Below are 18,250 nucleotides of genomic sequence, written 5' to 3'. Positions count from 1 at the left end.
ATCAAATTTCTTCTACTTTGATGTGGTTAATATCGGCGAACGATAGGACGATTAATAATTATACAATTGATTAATTAAATGACATTGACAAATCCAAATTCCAGAGAAATAATATTATATGTGTATTAATATAATATCTTACAATTATTAATACTACTTTATAAAATCAAATACAAAACCAGCATTAATTAAAATAATTTGATTAAAATATATTATTCGAAATATTACAGCTTTATTTCGAAGTTTTCACACATTACAGGAAGTAAAAACGACAAATTTTGTTTCATTTTTCAAGTCGAAGGAAAAATTCCATCTACTTTGATTTTTAAAGAACCCTTACATAACAAGTGCAAAAAATCAAACCTTTTTCATAAATTCGAAAGAACACACTGAAAAATTACATTTCTACAATGAAGTTACACTACATTGAATGAGACACAACAAAGTTCGAAAATTCCCTTTTAAACTCCATGAAACATTGTTTTGCAGTATATTTTATATTTTTCGTTACACGACAAGTTAAGAATTACAGTTACGTTATTTTCTCAAATTGTTGGGCTACATTTTTTCAAAAATCCTGAACGAAAACTTGATAAGTTTAAGCATCCAAGATCCATAAGACCATCCAACATCCTTGCTAGGTCGCCTATTCTAGGATTATCCGTTAGAGAGATTAGCTAAATTGACACATAATTTCAACAAAACTTTACCACATCAAATACCCAACGCCTGCAGCTATCATGACGCACGTTCGACGATTTAACTTGATGTTATTCGAGCAACAATATCACCGATACGTTTGTCACCGCGAGGCTGGTGATTCAGGAGATTCTTGGCGTCTTTACCGACGGCGAGAACAAGGCAGATCCATGCATTCCGCAACAAACGGTTCGAGTAATTCGTGACTAGTTCCATAACAAGCTTTCGCAGTCTCTGTCTCGATAACTGGTGCAGTTGCAGCTGAAGATTTCGCCCGAAAGAAAATTGGGCGGGATCGATCGAGCATAATTTAGCTTGTCTTAGATTCTCCTTCCGTCTCTTGATCTTGCCTCCTTTCACTGCAACTACCGTTTATTCGAATACCTCGCCTCGAATACTCGTTTCAAGCTGCAGCTATTAAACATCGTTCGCTACTCAAAAGGCTGTAGCCATTTCACGAAATGGTTCGATACGATGCAGAAGCGGTAGCGTACACCAATTGCCAGCTAATAGTTTAATGCTTTCTTGATTTCTCGCTGGATTGTGGCCGCTTGCTCTCGCATCAAGAGATAGGTAATGCACTAACAGCGGCACAAGCCTCGAAGTTCCTGGCCCAGGTAAATGTAATGGAAAACACTTTGGTCACCCCGGAATCGAGCGACCAAACCAATATCATAATTCTCCAGTGAATCGACATAGCTGCTCCTCGACCAGTTCTAAACCAGCCTCCGATCCGCTGGAAGAACGTCACGTAATAACGTAATTTTGTACGATGCTGGTTGAACAGCGGTGATAGAAAAGTGTGTCGGTACTGAGTCAAAGTGAAGAAAAGAATGTGGAAAATGGGACGACGGAAGTTATGGATTAAATTTATGGCCATACTTCGTTAACCCCCTAGTAACTATCGTACGATTATATATCAAGATTTAACATGTACATGTTAATTTAAATGCTCCAAATTGTTTACTTCTTTGCGGTGTAGTTTTTGCTTAAAATGGAGTTGAAGTTGTGCTATATTCTGTAAAGTAAGGTAGAGTAAACTAAGGTAAAAGCAAAATGAGGTAAAGTAAAGTAAAACAAAGAAAAGTAAAAACGTGCGAATAATTATTATTATACGGTAGCAGGTAAAAAATTTCGAAAAATACGTATCCTCTATTCCGTTCCACGGTTTACAGAAACAAATACGAAAATTGATTAACAGGCAGTCAGAAAAATTGCCCGAAAAGATTAAAATTTTTTTCATATAGTATTATTGTTTCACATATAAACGAATGAATTTTTGTGTAAATTCTCCACGTGATTGAATTCTTCATTCAGCAGCACACGATTTGAAAAACAATTTTTTCCTCTGCAGGGGGAAATATAGTGTGCCTGAAATATTCTAAAAAACATGTTTTCAATCTAAATTATTCAAACCATTATCTATACCACACGGGCATGTATTTGATATGTTCCCTCATTGCGAGTAGATACTACAAATATACTCGAAACTACGAGATATTTATTAATGTGTCTTTAATAAGAATATTTACTTATATCGACACATTTTTCTTTATCAAGATTTACGAGATACCGTAACGAACCATACGATATTTCTATTAATAATTCTCTTCGTGACTAATGTTCTTATGTCAGTAGAACGAAGACGATATAAGCGAATGAATTTGACTTCTGGAGTTTAGACAGATCCAGGTAAATTACATAATCTTGGCTTCCTGATATTACCGAATCACTTTCAAAGATATATGTATAACAGTTCTAGCATGTTCAGACTAACGTTACCAAGCTCCACATAACTAAGTACTAACCCCATTAATATTTATCTTCGCATCATACGAGAGCTGCAAAACACTAAGACAAAAGCTAATTTACATTTCACAAACTATTTGACGATATATCCTGAGTTACATTAATATTATAATTTCAATACCCAAGTAATATAAAATTCTTATTGTACTGTACGGTAATTTACTATTGTATCGTATGTTGTATATTGTATTTTGAAACAAAATTTCAGTATTGTATTAAATGTATTTAATTCAGATATCGGTACATTGACCATTTTGAAGAACGATTCGAGAAATCGTAATTACTAGTAGTATAAGTCAAGCCTTTATCCACCTGAGTCAATGATTTAATAGAAGCCTTATAATTCGAGCCAAAATTTCGAATCGTTATTCTACAATTCCAAAATAAGTTGATAATGGAAATAGATATTAATGAAGTTTAATCGAACTAGTACTAATGCTATATGCGTAAGTTTTATTTATTATATATCTTTATAGTACATAGATTATTTAATAAATATTATGTAAAAAAAGTGGCATTTAACGAAACTTCACTGACACCTGTTTCCACTACTCCATTTATTTTTGCTTGCGACTGTATTTCTGATCAACACATGCCTGAAATACGTGATTGTCTACCAATCATTAAACTCCTTACAGCGATAAAACGCGAAAGGTAGTGGCTGGCGGTTGCTCAGTTGGCCGCGAAGACGCGTTTTTGTTTGTGACACGTGTCATTCCGTTCGAACGTGATAAACGGCGGGAACATGACGGCGCGGCGGAAACGGGAGAACGTTTCGGTCCGGTCGATGATTTTCAGAACCGGCACGCGGGACAGCAGCCGCGCAATTTCACCGGCGAAAAAAACGATTTAATTAACCGACGCGGTAAACGTGCGATCGCCATGCGGAAGATAGATAACCGCCCATGTAAAATAGAAAGAATCGCGGCCGATCTCGCGAAGCGGAAGCGACATGACAAACTCGTTACTGCTAGGTACACTCGTCATGCTGCTTTTGCGGTTCGATTATCCTATCGCTGGTTAAAGTGATACGTAGCGACCGGCGGAATCCTGTAATCCTGACGAATTCCAAACCCCGTACAGGATGTCTCAGTGGTAACAGTACGATCGACACGATGATTATGCGTGAAAAAAAAAAATAAATAGAAAATATGCCATAGTATTTTTTATATGACGTCTTGCTTTCGAGAAAATCGAACTTGAATACTTGCGAAAATATTCGAAGTCTGTAAATATTTCTTTACGAATATTATGCGTCATACGAGACATTTTGAAATTTCATTAGCACTGCTATGACACTCGAATATCACGATTTTATTTTGATAAAACTTGAAATGAGTCTGAAAACATATGTGTATGTAGAAACTACTAGATGTTCGTTTTACGTGTATACTTCGTAAAGGCTAGAAAAGTACTTAAATAGATAATTATCTATGATTCGTTATATTAACAAACTTCGATATTCAACGGGCCATGTTAAACGCTTGTTATACACCTAAAGTGGCTATTCATGCCTTATACTAATTTTACACTAAGTATATGTTTGCGATAAATATCTAGTAATTTTATATTTCAGATTAGATCAATGATTAAATCAGATTAGCTGAAATATGGTTGCAAATTATAAATATGATAAATATGTTGAAATATTTTCTTGAAAACGAGGCTTTAATCATGTAAATTTTACTTTTTGACTTACTATTATATTATGCGTAGAAAGAACTAATCATTCGTATCGTCAAGAATTAGCCTACGCATGTTTAACAAATTTTAAATTCGATTTTCTCCAAAGAAAAGCATCATATAAAAAAATCATATTCCAAAATTTTTTACTTAGTTTTTACCTCCTTAGCTCCTCAACATAATTACTGAAACATCCTATGGTATTGGGATTTATTTCGTAGTCATACTACCACCATGTACGCTGATTCGTTTGAAGTTCCTTTCAATGGGCGTTTCCACGGACGTTCTAGATAGATACACAAACGCAACCACGAAACTTTCCTACGGGGCACGAGCCGGAATCATTGGAAATCGATAACTTGGAAAGTTAAATGATAAGCTGCACTTGCGTGATTGACGGTTGCTTCGAACCTCGCATGAATCATAGTATCGGTTGAGCGGTTTAATGACGTGGAATTTCATCCTTTCCCTACATACCATGATATTTTTCCTCTGGGATCCACCGTCGTTAGCGATACCAACGACGTCTCCATGTTTTAACCGATCCGATATTTGGCGCTGGATACTATTATACCGGCGATTAGGGGGCTCGCTTTAGTAGATTGATTCGAAGAAATACTGTTCTAAACTAAGTAAATAGCGATAATAGAGGATCGATTGCTATTTCAAGGACTAGGAATCATAATGGTGTAAACCAATTCACCGGTATATTTTATCAAATAATTTCCTGCATTTATGAAAAGTATTTTAGAAAAAGTTCGTTTGATTTTTGAAGTTATGCAATTTTAAAACTAAATGTGTAATATCGTTAAAAATGTCAATAACCAATTAAATTCAAATTCTCAAAATTTTGACTAATATCATTGCAATCTTCAGTCAGCCATTTGATACGATGCTATAATAAAATTATTTAATATTTTATTTAATTTTATTAAACCGAATCAATGGAGAAAAAAATTAGTCGATCAATGTTTCAAATTCATATTTTCCTCGAATTATCATAAATTGAATTCGATTACGTATACTGTAATATATGTAATTATATAAGTTATATATGTACAAGCTGTATTCTGCAAATGTAATATGGTATATTACAAGCTTTATATACACGTATGCTCTCTTTACGTTTAAGGATTTAAATTCCGAAAAGTCAGCTAAAGGTTGAGGCAATTTGACGATAACAATTTCAATGAACTAAATTGTCTAAAAAATTGGAGGGAATATTTGCGTAAAAACGGATTGAAAATGTAATCAATTCTTTTTTAAATTGCAGGAAAAGCGAGTTAAAAAGTACATTCCAGTACACAGGTAGATGTACCTGTAGACTGGTTTAACGTATTGTCTCTATTCTGTCTCTACGCGTCTTTTAATAAAAAAGATACAACGAAAATTTCATCAAACAAAAAATGTGATTCGAGTGCTTCGAAACTAAAGCTTAGAAGTTCAAACTACGTTAATAATTGCGTAGAATTTGTTATGATTTATCGATTAATAAAATAAAAATTAGGAAAATTTTTAACGTGAATCTTAAAAAATGGTATCAATTTTATTCGTCTTATAGAGATGCGTAAAAATGAAAATCTGGTGCAGTGGTATCATATTTCAGGCATTTTCAAGTTCGGATCAGCTGAAAAAGTTCGGAAATCTCTGTATGTTATACAATCTTTTTCCAATTTATTTTTCCATTTTCTACGAGATAACCAAATAACAGGTTTCCAAAACAGTTTGTATACCTTTGGTAAAAGCCTGTTGTTTTCTTCCCCGTAAGCGGACAACAATTTTGTTATTACCTACAGAAAAAGAATCTCGAACTTTTAACGCATTTCATTGTCAAATAACTGCGAAACACATTAATCGAAAAAAATATGAAATATTTTCTTTCCTTCTGAAACATTCAATGTCCCAAAATCTAATTTCCCATAATATACATATTACGTAATCCCATATCATGATTGCTAATAAGCACACTTGTAGTATATTTTTCATCTGTTCTTTTCTTTCCAAGTTCACAAGATCACCTATATTTTTTATAAATACATTTATAATTATCTTATACTTACCTTTCATTTTATAAAATAATTTTTCTATTCTAAAGATACTACTAAACTGAGGAGACTCTGCAAACAATTCTTTGTATAAAAATTGCATATAAATGTAACAATTATATTAAATGCAATATGTACATTGCAATCATAATTGTATTAAACAGAATAATCTAAAGTGACAAGAATTCCAGATATTGCATAATAAATACGCACACATAGCAGTCCAAACTCTACCTGTATAAACCAAATCATAAATTTGAAACGTCGCATCGCCACAATAAATGTAAATGATCGAACACTTAAACGACAGCACGTAAACACTCGAAATAATCCACTTCTCCCGGCGAAGTAAAATTCAATATTTCAAACGTCCATTGTTCACCTCTTCATCCGTGACGGTAATTCTTATATTGCGTCGAGTAAAATAAGCGGGACCGGTTACAGTCATTTCATTTGCATTTGCACTGTTAAAACATTCCTGTTCGTCGCATCGATCTGCGAAACGTCATCGAGAAACATTTTTCAGAAACGAAATTTCCAGATAATAATAAATACCTTTGGTATTAGCTCCACAGCAATTTATCGAAAGCAGAATCCCGAATGACTCGTTACGTCGATCTCGTCGCTTTCGAATATCAATTATTCCCGACGGTACAAGCTGAACGGAGCAACTTGCCAACTGGTTCTCGCGAGGTCTTGCCGATTATCGTTTTCATCTACTTGGGCAGGATGCAACAAAAGGGAAACACCAAACCAGAGTTTCAACCAGAGAAAAGCTAATCTAAGAGAGTCAGAGAGAGACTATATGTGTTTGAACGTGTCGAAGAAAGATAGGATAACTTGGATAATTAGTCGACGTCCGTGCCAGAGGAAAGTCGAGCGTGGCAACCTATAGGTCTTCTCCTTCCTCGCGATCACGAGGTAACCGGGCGCAGTTGCGAAACAACCATAACAAAAGATAGAATTAATTAGGATGGGACGATCGTCGGTTCGATGAAATCCCGTTGGCAACGGTCCAGTAAACAAGTAGGTATTGATTCAGATGGCAAAGGTGGAGTTTCGGGCTGCAGAGGCGGATTAGGGTGGGGAGGACAACTCTCGGCTCGCATTAACCGGCTGTCGTACGTATTTATCCGCAAATTTATATCTTCGGTACATATGTGCCGGCGTTTAAACACAATGGAATCCGGGGAAGGGCGCGACGAAAGTTGCACAACGGTGAAATACTACGAGCTCGGATCGCATGTGTCAATTAGTATTCAATTTATGACTGCCAGCAAAAACATTGGCCGATGGACTGTAACGTTGGACCGAATATACACGTGTACGTATACGATAGTATTCCAGGATTGCTTTTGGTTCCTATGTATCTATGTTTCGAATGTTCGTGTGCGGAACGCGAACAACGAGTCGGTCAGATTACTCCGGGCCGGCCGCGTCGGCCGGTCGCCACTCTTCCGAAATAACGATAGGTCAGCCAGTTACGCTCGATATGAATATTGGCGTGTGAACGCGATGAAAGGTAAATATCTGGAATCCCCCGTAACCCGTGTCGATTCGATCGTAGTCGATGTCCAACGTCAATCGACGCGACCGATACGATGTCCAATTCGGTGGCCAATGTTTTGCAGATTGTTGCGTCACGTGGACCTTCAGCGATCACTGAACATCATGTACCACGAACTTGTCTACCCTTTTCCGTTTTTTCCAATTCTTTGTTCTTTTCGGGTTGATAGGCGTTATATAGGTTAGTTTATGAACTAACAATTTTGTTTCGTAGCGATGAAAATGCGCTAGCAGATAGAAAATACCTACACGTATAGCTGTATGATTTATTTTCATAATTACTTTTCTTAGAAAGTAATACTCGCACGGTTTTATGCTCGTGTCAAGTATTTTGCAAATTCAATGAGATTTCGAATAAATCTTGAACGATCTGTAAGGCGTCCACTTACTGTGCAGACATAAAACAAATATAAACATTTTAATACTGATGAACGTATTTGACACTTTAGTTCGGACACTTTCTAGAAGAAATGAAACGACAGGAATTTAAAGTTTCAATTAATCTAGACTAAATTATTAAAAGAAACAAGATGGATATGGTACTTGACTGGCATCATTAAAATTATTTGTTTAATTCGATTCTCTTCAAAATTCTGCTAAAACGAAGGGAATGGAAAAGAAAAATTAAGAAAATATTTTAATATAAGTTATAACATTATAAAAGATTTGATTATTTCATATAAATTCATAAATTTACACTACCCTGATCGCAAATACGAATCGACCTAGGAATTTTCATGGCAACTCGACAGCGTCTGACTATTTCTGCTTCGTGAAAGAAATTTTCAGCGAAATTTCGCCAGAAGCAGGAGGATTATTTAGCGAGGTAGAAGACATTTGCGTAAGCTCTGAAACGAGCACTTCGACTTTCAGTTCTAAAGTCGATTTCCCAAAGATGTATCCGTACACGAGGGATAACTCTGCAATTTCGAAGTTTTGTCTCGCAGTACGTGTAAAGGCGCTAGTAAGGACAGAATCTGATAGAGTACTTCGTTAAGGAAGCACTTTCTTGTTCCCCGTTATCGTAAAAAGTAAAGATCCGTACGAATTTCCTATAGTACACTGCGAGCCACGCTTTACCATACAAAGTTATGAGCGCTGAATAGATCTGCTGAAATGTGATTGCACAATTTCAATCTATATAGTTTATATTCCCAAGTTTTCTTTTTTTTTTAAATATGTCGCACGTGGTTTCACGTTCGTATCAAATGTTTTGTAAAATTAAATGAAACTAACATATTTTGAAGGAATTAAATGGTGCCTGTGATTCGTCATTCTGATATTCTACTGATTGTGAGAGCGAACTATTTAGCGCATCAATCTTATTGTAACAATTATACACTACGATTTTATAAAACGAGAGTATAGTTTACAAGGGCAATAGATACATAAAATAGGATAACAATATTTATATCAGGTATGTTAGATAACGATACATTTTTTAAATTAGGCCGACAATATTCGTTACATAATGTATTAGAAAATATGAAAGAAGAAAAATACATATCTACCAAGTTGTGTAGTATGAGAAAAGAAGCAAAGTTAACTAATATGCATGTAGGTAATAATAAAGCCGAACTTTGCTCAGAAACTAACAAAAATATTGATATATAGGAATAAAATGTATAGAACATAGTTTACTATTAAATTTCTTTTAACAAGCTACGTCTGTTTTCGAATGCATGGCCAACTTGGTGAAAGACATCTAATATAAAAGTATCAGCTTAAACTTTCTTTTATTCACCATTATACGCGATACTTAAACCAATTTATAGAATTTGCCATTGTTACTGGTAAGACTAGCAACTAAAAGGACATAAGTTGTACTTTTTCTTTCTCTGAATGCATCGCCGACAACGTACATAGCCCGTAGGAGAAAACAGACGACTGGAAAGGCAGGATCTTTGGGTAGTACAGCTGCCAGTCGTCGAAAAAGCATTCTCGAATGGCGCCCGGCACTGCGGCACTGAGTCCATCTTGCAGAACAGCCTTTTACCTTGTCTCGCTTTTGTCTCGTTGAACGGTCTTCTTCCTGCGGATAGTCTGGGGAGAGTCTCCATCTGTTAGTTCGTTTAAAAGTGTTTCGCGAGTTGGCGAATTCGGTTGCACCGCGCACTGTTCCTGTTAAATTTCTTCAATGGCTCAGCCCCGGTCAGCGCGGCGGTACACGCGCGACTCCTTCGTATTTTCCGAAATTTTCTTCCTTTTAACAACTTGGACTCTGACCAAACTTTGTCCTCGTACCCGGCCTAACTTCCGTCTTGCAGAGAGACGAATGATCCCGATCTCTTCCCCCTTCCACCAACATTTCCATCCGGCTCTCCGACTTCCGCCCTTTTGCTTTTTCACCCTTACTCGGCTGACCCAACCTACTCTATCTTCGTCTCCCTCTCTCTCTCTCTTTCTCTCTATCACCCCCCAATTTTCCTTCTCTTTTCAGAGCGGACCCTACCGACGTAGCCGAACTTACTTATAAGTTATGTTTTCAAGTGAACTTTCCTGGCAACGCGGAATTTTCGAAACTTTGATATTCGATAACTCTACCCTCCGCGCGAGCAATCCTCACTTCTCGTTCTTTCAACGACCAAGGGGAGAAAAGGTTGGCAATCTTACCTCTAGGATCCGCGATTCTCACGACGCCAGGGGTTACTCCACGTGCTTCAGACTCTCGGATCTTGACGAAAGAACTCGCCTATCTAGAAAAAGAGTGCGAAGCTTCTCTACTGATTTAGTCTCGGACACAGAGTTCGCGTCGGTAGCTGGTAAAAATTAGATTTAGTCCGAGTAAGAATTCAATCTTCCGAAGTTCGCGACTTCGGTTTCCTCTTCAGCTTGACAATAGGTCGTCAGAAGTTGGCCAACGCCACGTCGAATCGCGGACTAGGGATACGTGTTCCTGAATCAGCCTCTCCTATATCCAAACGTAGGTAGTAGAGACCCCACAATCGAGTAACATTAGCAACGCGATGAAGCTCTGCCTATCCCGAAGGAATTTTCCATCAAACCGGGGCTTCTGAGCGGTATTTACGATCGCTCGTAAAGTCGGATGACTATAGTTGGCCGTTTGCGTACTAACCTATAATGCTCTCTCTCTATCTTTCCCTTTTTTCACTCTGCCCTCGCCCTTCAGGCGTGGTCGTTGTACTTCATCGATCTACCGTTTTGAAAGAATCTCTCTGACTTTCGCTTTCGCGTCCCCCTCCCTCTCGTTATTAACTACATAACCATTTCGAAGCCACCCATCGACGAATTAACTTCCGACTCTTTTGCTTCCCTGCATCAGAAAGTGGCAAGGATTCTCTGCCCTACCCCCTTCTCCGAGCTCACTCGATCAACTTTCTCTAATCCTCGACGAGTCAATAGGGAAAGAAGTCCTGCCGGTTACTTTAGACAGTAAAGCATCTGTATATATCTTCGAATACGATGAATTTGAGCGTTATTAAAGGAACTTGAAATATCTATTGATGCTGAAGGAGTCAGAGCGTCTCTGCTCGACTGAGATAGCGATGTTCATTTGATGTTTTCTTATGGTTGACAAGAGTTTCGAGGGTTAAATTACATTCTGGTTGTGAGTAGGTTTGATTGTTTAAATTGCGGAAGCAGGTGTTTAATCGGTGATTTCAAAGTATCGAACGTATCACTTTACTATTTTTATAATTTTATTACTGGAACTGCGAGGGAACAGCTCAAATCTTTGAGTTAATAGCCGTTTCGACTTAACGAAATTTTCGAGTAAGAGAGATTCACCAAAAGAATATTCGACATACACATAGTTTATACAAAGGCACAATTACATTCACCTTTTCAGAAAGTGTTTGTTAAACTTCCTTTTAGAACTCATTTTATTCAACGTACATAAATGCAAAAAGATAAAGGCGCGAGAGATAATGACAATTATGTGTTCGGCTGACAGAAAGCGATTGGCTTCTATGGATCTGCACGTGGATGTTGTAGTCGAAGGACCAAAGGAATATGGCTTGTGTCGTCTTACGTTATTTGAGACAATCCCAAAATTTGGAAAAGAGGAGACAATATCAAATGATTGGTTTCTCACATCTTGTGACACGTAGCGTAGCTATAGGTGCACTTCGATTTGCAGAGGCAGCGGCGATAGAAGTTCGACTTGTAGAGGAAAACTTCGATATGTCGAAGTCCGGCTATTCTACATTCGAGTTACAGAGGTAAAATAATACACTTGGACGTGTGTGAAATAATTCGAGTAAAAGTAAGTTTTATTTCCAATATCTTAGATTTCTAGAGGTTTTCGCAGCGGAGCAACAGGCAATGAACAAATTTGTAGTCTTATGGAGATCTTCTAGCTATACAGGTTCAACTATATTTTATTTTATTTTGTGAATTATATGAAGAAATGTTTCTACGTTAATGTAGATATTTTTCTTAGAGGATATCTCTATACACGAGTTTTTATAAAAAATAAAATATATCAAAATGGTTCTTGTATTGATTTATAAAAAAACTAAAATAAAGTAAACTGGTTAACAAATAATTTTGAAATTATCTTAAATATTAAGGAATAACTCTGTAAAACTACGTTGTTCAGAAAGTTACAACTATTCAGATCAAGTATTGAAACCATCTGGATTACGTGACTTTGGCGTAACGAAAGGACATTGCAAACTTTGTAACGCTATATATACACACGTCATAAATCTAAGACATTGAAGACAGTATCCTTGACAGGAAGTTGACCACTAGGTACTATCGGGTTAAGACCCGTACGTAAACAGTTTGTTGCCTCTGAACTCCTTTTGTAGTAATAAAACTGCCCTACACACGATCGAAGAACCCTATGCTTCTTTAGAAGACCACCAAAGGCGATCAAATTGTACGTATTATTTCGGATCTGAAACTTGAAAGGGAATCACGCCGCTGTTTTGCAAAGAACACGATACAGATTTCAAAGAAAGTATTTTTAAATGTCAGCAATATTTCTGTCTTTATTTTGCCACTAAAATTGCTACGATCTGTTAAAGATATTTTTATGAATATGAAATAAAAGATAACGAATTGGATTTCTTTTATGACATCTTTTGTGTTGTCTACAATGTCATCAGTTATCAAGATTTTTCTTATGAACTATTTATTTATGGATCAATTATACCGAACATTCAAAGTAAAATTTAATAATTTTAATTCGATTTGGTTTATCAATGAATCCAAAAACATAACATAGAAGTATTATATTGAAATAAATATGAAACTACTTTAAAATTAATTAAATAAAATCACACAGAGTATAGAAGAATTATATTTCAGTTTTCCACATTCGCTATTAAAAAATTTTAATTTAACAATTATAATATATTCAAGACACGTATATTTGCACTTCAAAAGAAGAAAATTGTATCTTTCATATTTCAATATCGTTAATCATGTGACAGGTAATTTCATTACAGTTCCATGAATCACCTTGCACAGTAAATAGCAATGCACTATTTTCGAAAAATTACAACTTCATATTTTCAATCTCACTTTCACGTTTCAACGTCAATCCACCATAAACATCGACGACAGAATAAGTACCGTGTAACACGCAACAACGTTTCCACTATCAAATTGTCAACAGACTAATTCAAACGACACTCGAACGTCACAATGCGGTCGAGTATACTCGATATCCTTTTTCCGTGGCTAAACTTTCGAGACGCTTGACCTTAGCCCTACTTGATCGTTCTTTTCCAACGTTTCCGAATATTCTGGCTCACAGAGGAGACAGATGAATTAGGAAGGTTAAACCGGATCAAAAGAGCTACGACGAGGTCACTGTAAAGCATAAGTTTCACTGTAAGTTAGCACAGGCGAGTCGATGGGCTGGGCTTTTCCGGAGAAAAGAATGACTCGATGGAAGCCGCAATTATCTATATCCATCTGAAGCAATGAGACGATATCTCAACGGCATAATCGGCTTCACTTTGCGCAACGATAAGACCAGATTAAATATAGGAAGTCTATAGGCTGTCTCGCGGGATATTTCGAAAAAGGAAAGTTGTATTAACGTAAAATCTTATCAATTCGTCTTCCCCGTCTTTTTCGTTCAACTCACGAGTTCTGTCCTTTCAGCAATTTTAAGCAAAGACAGACCGACCGGTCGCTTTATCGGTTTTCCCTCTGGGGAAACATAATTAAGAGGTAATTATGGCTATATTTTATGATAATGGATTAAAGTTCCCTCTGATACTGAGGTAGTGTGTTTTCTCTGACGAATCTGACGCCTTGAGGGATTCGTTGATATTAATAACGTGAAAAATACTAATTTCTTTGTGTCATCGTAGAATTATACCATATTGTTTTGTTACTTTTATGCATAGTTTATTTTTTATCACGTTCTACTTTTCATTTTCATAATATCAAATTTTTTTAATCATACGAAAGTACTACTAACAGGTACAAAAATTTGATATATTTAGACTTAATTAATTAGTATGTAACAATGCACAATGATGTGCAAATACTTTTTGGAGTCAGTGCACGTGGTTTTGCTACTATTTTTCAGAAGTTTGTTAATGATAATGAACTCAAACGTAATGGCACCAAGATAAAGAAGGAATAATATATTGCTATATTTTCATCCACTTCGATACGTCTACTATTTTGACTGGTAATACTTTTAAATCTCTTATGAATTTTCTGCGATATCGTTCGATGGATTTTGAAGCGTTTTGGCGTTCCTGCCGTCCATAGTACGCGAGCGAAATGAAAATTTTAACAGGAGCTGTTCATGAAATTACGTAAACTGTAAACCGTTTGATAGTTGCAGAATATTTCGGCCAGCTGCTTTCCATGTGACCTGATGTTGACTCACCCCCACTGCTGCGAATCAGTTTTCATATAAACGAGAATTTCCAGCCTTTCTGACGCGACATCGACGTCATTTCCAACTTTTTCAATGATCCATTCGTCGACCCAGATTCCCGGTTCGGCCCTGTGACAAAAATTATAAGAAGCGTCAAGCATCTGCACGCAAATTAACACGGTCTGCAACTTATTCCCATAAAGTGGAAAATTTTTTTAATGTTTCAAACGACTGCATTTATCTATATAGAATTTTATGTGTGTTTAACAATAGGTTTCATATGAAGCACAACAATGGTAACAAAAATCGGCCAAATATTATATTCTCCATTTTAAAATATTTTAATGTTTCTATTTCCGTGCATTGAAAAGCACTTCGCTGCAGTCAAGCGATTCAACTTTCAATTGCATTATTATTCTTCAGAAACGTTTTCACGTGGTTATATCGCAGATTTAAATGATTTTATTTCATGAATAAAAAACATAATACTTTCAAATATGATTTCACATATAATGAATACATTTAATAGTTCCAGATTTACAGGATATTTTTAAAATTAACCTTTTTTCGAACATTTTCATACAAACGCAAATTTCTATTAGTTATATTTTCAGTTTGTTTCATTTACTAAATGATAGAATGATTACTCTAAATATTTCATACATTTCCACATTTTGCGTAGTTTCATATCTTTCAATTGTCCATAAATCATTCATAACCTATTTATAATCTTGTAACATTTTGCGAAGGTCGTAGACATGACATATTCTGTTACATTAAAAAAATGTATTTTTAATCCATTAGAAGCGCAGACTGTTTAACAAAGTTCGCGTTAATATTTTTCAATCTTCTGTGTTTGTGTCCGTCGTTGTGTTTAGCAGAAAAAATACAGTAACCGCAGTGCGAGGCAAATAAATGGATAAAAGAAGTTTCCGTACTTCTAAACGTGGTATTCTTTGGTATGGACGAGGTCTTAATCCTTTGCACCTGGGAACCATTGTTAAGAGGTCGACAAATGTAGGGAAATTTTTAATGTACGCGCGAACAATTTAGAACGCTGACTCCTTAAAAACTTTCCACGTTTGTTCTTCGAGCTATATTTCACGAGCATGTGACAATAAATGAATATTTCAAAAACCTATTTAAACCAAACAAATAAATTAAAAATGCATAAGAGAACAAATAAATATTTCTGAATTTCACATTAACTTCTTCCATGAAATTGTATTCCCTTTTCGTGAACTACATCTACCAATACATTATTAATACATTACGTATTACTAATATCAATATCGATCATCACTTAACCAATTATGCCAAGCCACAAACGCATACTAAATCATCTGAGCCACAAATCTCTACAATAAATCCTAATCAAACTTCACCTCGATCTTTTAATGCCTAGTGAACCTTACCAGAAATCAAGATCCTAATGAAAACAGGAAAGAGAACGAACCTCGAACAAAATCGTGGTAAACACGAGCAAACTAGCCGAGGAAGCGAGGAAAAGAGGGCAGCGAAAGAAGCTGAAGCTGGCTAAAACAAATTTTTTTCCTGCACAATAGGAAATTAGTTCTGAGAGGAGGTTTGGAACGAAGAAAAAGGGGATGAGGTACGATTCACCGTTTGGCCGGGTACAAGTAGATTTTCCCTGTGGTGGTCTGTCGTCCGGTCCGCCGGGAGGATCGTCGCAATTAGAGCGTCGGTTGCCACCGATGGAAAACCGGGTCGGTCTTTTCGAGGTTAGAGGACAGCAGCGTTTCGGTGCCACGGTCGGATAACGATAGAAGAAGGGATCCAGCCTTGCAGACAATGCGAAACGATTTCCACCCTCCTCCGCGCTACAGGCCAGCCTCACCTCGTGGTTCCAGGAATTCAGCCGCTCTGAATTCATTCGACAACGATGCCGGGAGATCAGAACGCGAAAAAAGGAAAAGTCAGCCGAATGACCAGATAGACGCGTGGATGGACGGTCATAGAGCCAGGAGAAACCGGAATGTGGCAGCCTGGTTATTACGAAGGAATCACGAGTTGTTAGTAGTCGTTTAGGCGATGTTTGTTTTTTAGGTAGTTATTTCTGGAAATGTCTATCTTATGATATTTTGTCGTTCATTTTGCCTAATTCGTGGGCATTATGCGTGGAAGTGATTTATTTTAAGTGAAATTAAATATTTAGAGAATCGGTCATGATTTAAGGAAATACAAAGTAACGATCGAGTAATAATTACAGTAGAATCAAGGTTTGTTAATGGCCAATTAACAAATTCTTAACAAGTAAAATATTAAAACGATGACAAAACGTGGTGCGACTATAAAACAAACTAACCCCTACCTTTATGAACATTTGATAATCAAAACTATCACATCAATGTCGTTAAGATCTACATTCGGTATCAGTAGAATTTATACGTTTTCTTTACGAATACATTACTTGATGCAGTAAATTTATTTAAAAACAACCAGTATTTGACCCTATTTAAAGGGAAAACGAACCCACTGGAAGATTCGCTTCGAACCAAAGAAATTTATCTAGCACGGTTTCCATTAAAATTAATACGTAGCACAAATCACGAGAACGAATGTGTTCATATGAATCGTTATATACACTTAACACTACTTAACTCCAGGTTGAATAATTCGTTCGTGCAACCAGTAACTGAAAACAGGAATAATTTATCAGAGAGGGTTCTGAGATCTGTAGGGCGACCTAACTTATCTCGGTCTCTACCATTCTATTCATATCAAAGAACCGGGGTAGAGGCGAAGATTTATCAAGGGTGCTAAAATTATATACCAGGCAGACTGTCTCCATAGTTTTCTCGTTGACCTTTGGAATTTCGCTGATTTTCGACTCGACCGAACACATTAGCGACTAAGTAGACGACACGTATGCATGTAATGGTTGGTACGTCGTTTCCAAGTGCTTCGACGAGTCGGTTCCTCTCAAAGGAAGCCTTTTCTAGATCGTTGCAGGAAGATTGACAGTTTGAGCGAGTGTCGAGAGTGGCCGACGGGGGAGGGAAGATCGAACGTACGAAGAAACAAGGTAGAGAGTGACAGGAGGGTGGTGAGGGGCTCAAAAGGGGATGAGAAACGAAGCTCGATCGCGTCGTCGATGAAGCGGCGAACCGACGTCGCGTTGTTCCCCATTGATCGAATCTACGAGACCATGGCACACACGACTCTCCATTTCTCTCTTTCTCTAACCCCGCAGCTTCTGTACCCGCGGGGATTTGGCACTTTGACGAGTTCGCATCGAACGTAACGTGTCTGTCTGTCCCTTTCTTTCTCCTTCGAGCGGTGCACACGTACACGCGAGCGGATCTGCCGCATCGGCTACGTGTAAAGGGTACAGGGTGCTTCTTAAGAGGTACATTCAGTATTTTCGAGAGGAAACTATCTTCAGGGAGAAATACGTGATAGGACACCCGTCGTTCCGTTGTTTCTCAGAAAATATTCCTCCGTCTAAAATGCTCGAGAATCTCGACTGCCAGATTTTCCCAGTCTTTTAGTGGATTGGGCATATGAAATCATGTTCGTGAATTGTTCAATGATTAGATTAATTCTTTCAAAATGTTCCTTGGTCTGTAGGAAATAATTTCTTTTCGTCAGTTATTGAAAATGAAGATACATC

General features: G+C 36.9%; 1 long non-coding RNA gene across 2 annotated transcripts in view; it reads right to left on the bottom strand.

Moving 5' to 3' along the window:
- The window catches only part of LOC126920765 (uncharacterized), a 128,279-nt gene that overhangs the window by 40,679 nt on the left and 69,350 nt on the right, over positions 1–18,250 (bottom strand). For both annotated transcript variants that reach the window (XR_007712084.1, XR_007712083.1), the window contains exon 4: positions 14,626–14,745. This is a non-coding gene — a long non-coding RNA (uncharacterized LOC126920765). The remainder of the gene's footprint in view (positions 1–14,625; positions 14,746–18,250) is intronic.

Source organism: Bombus affinis, chromosome 9 (assembly GCF_024516045.1).
Source record: "Bombus affinis isolate iyBomAffi1 chromosome 9, iyBomAffi1.2, whole genome shotgun sequence".
In the NCBI taxonomy this organism is placed as follows: domain Eukaryota; kingdom Metazoa; phylum Arthropoda; class Insecta; order Hymenoptera; family Apidae; genus Bombus; species Bombus affinis.
This window is presented reverse-complemented; position numbering and strand designations above follow the sequence as displayed.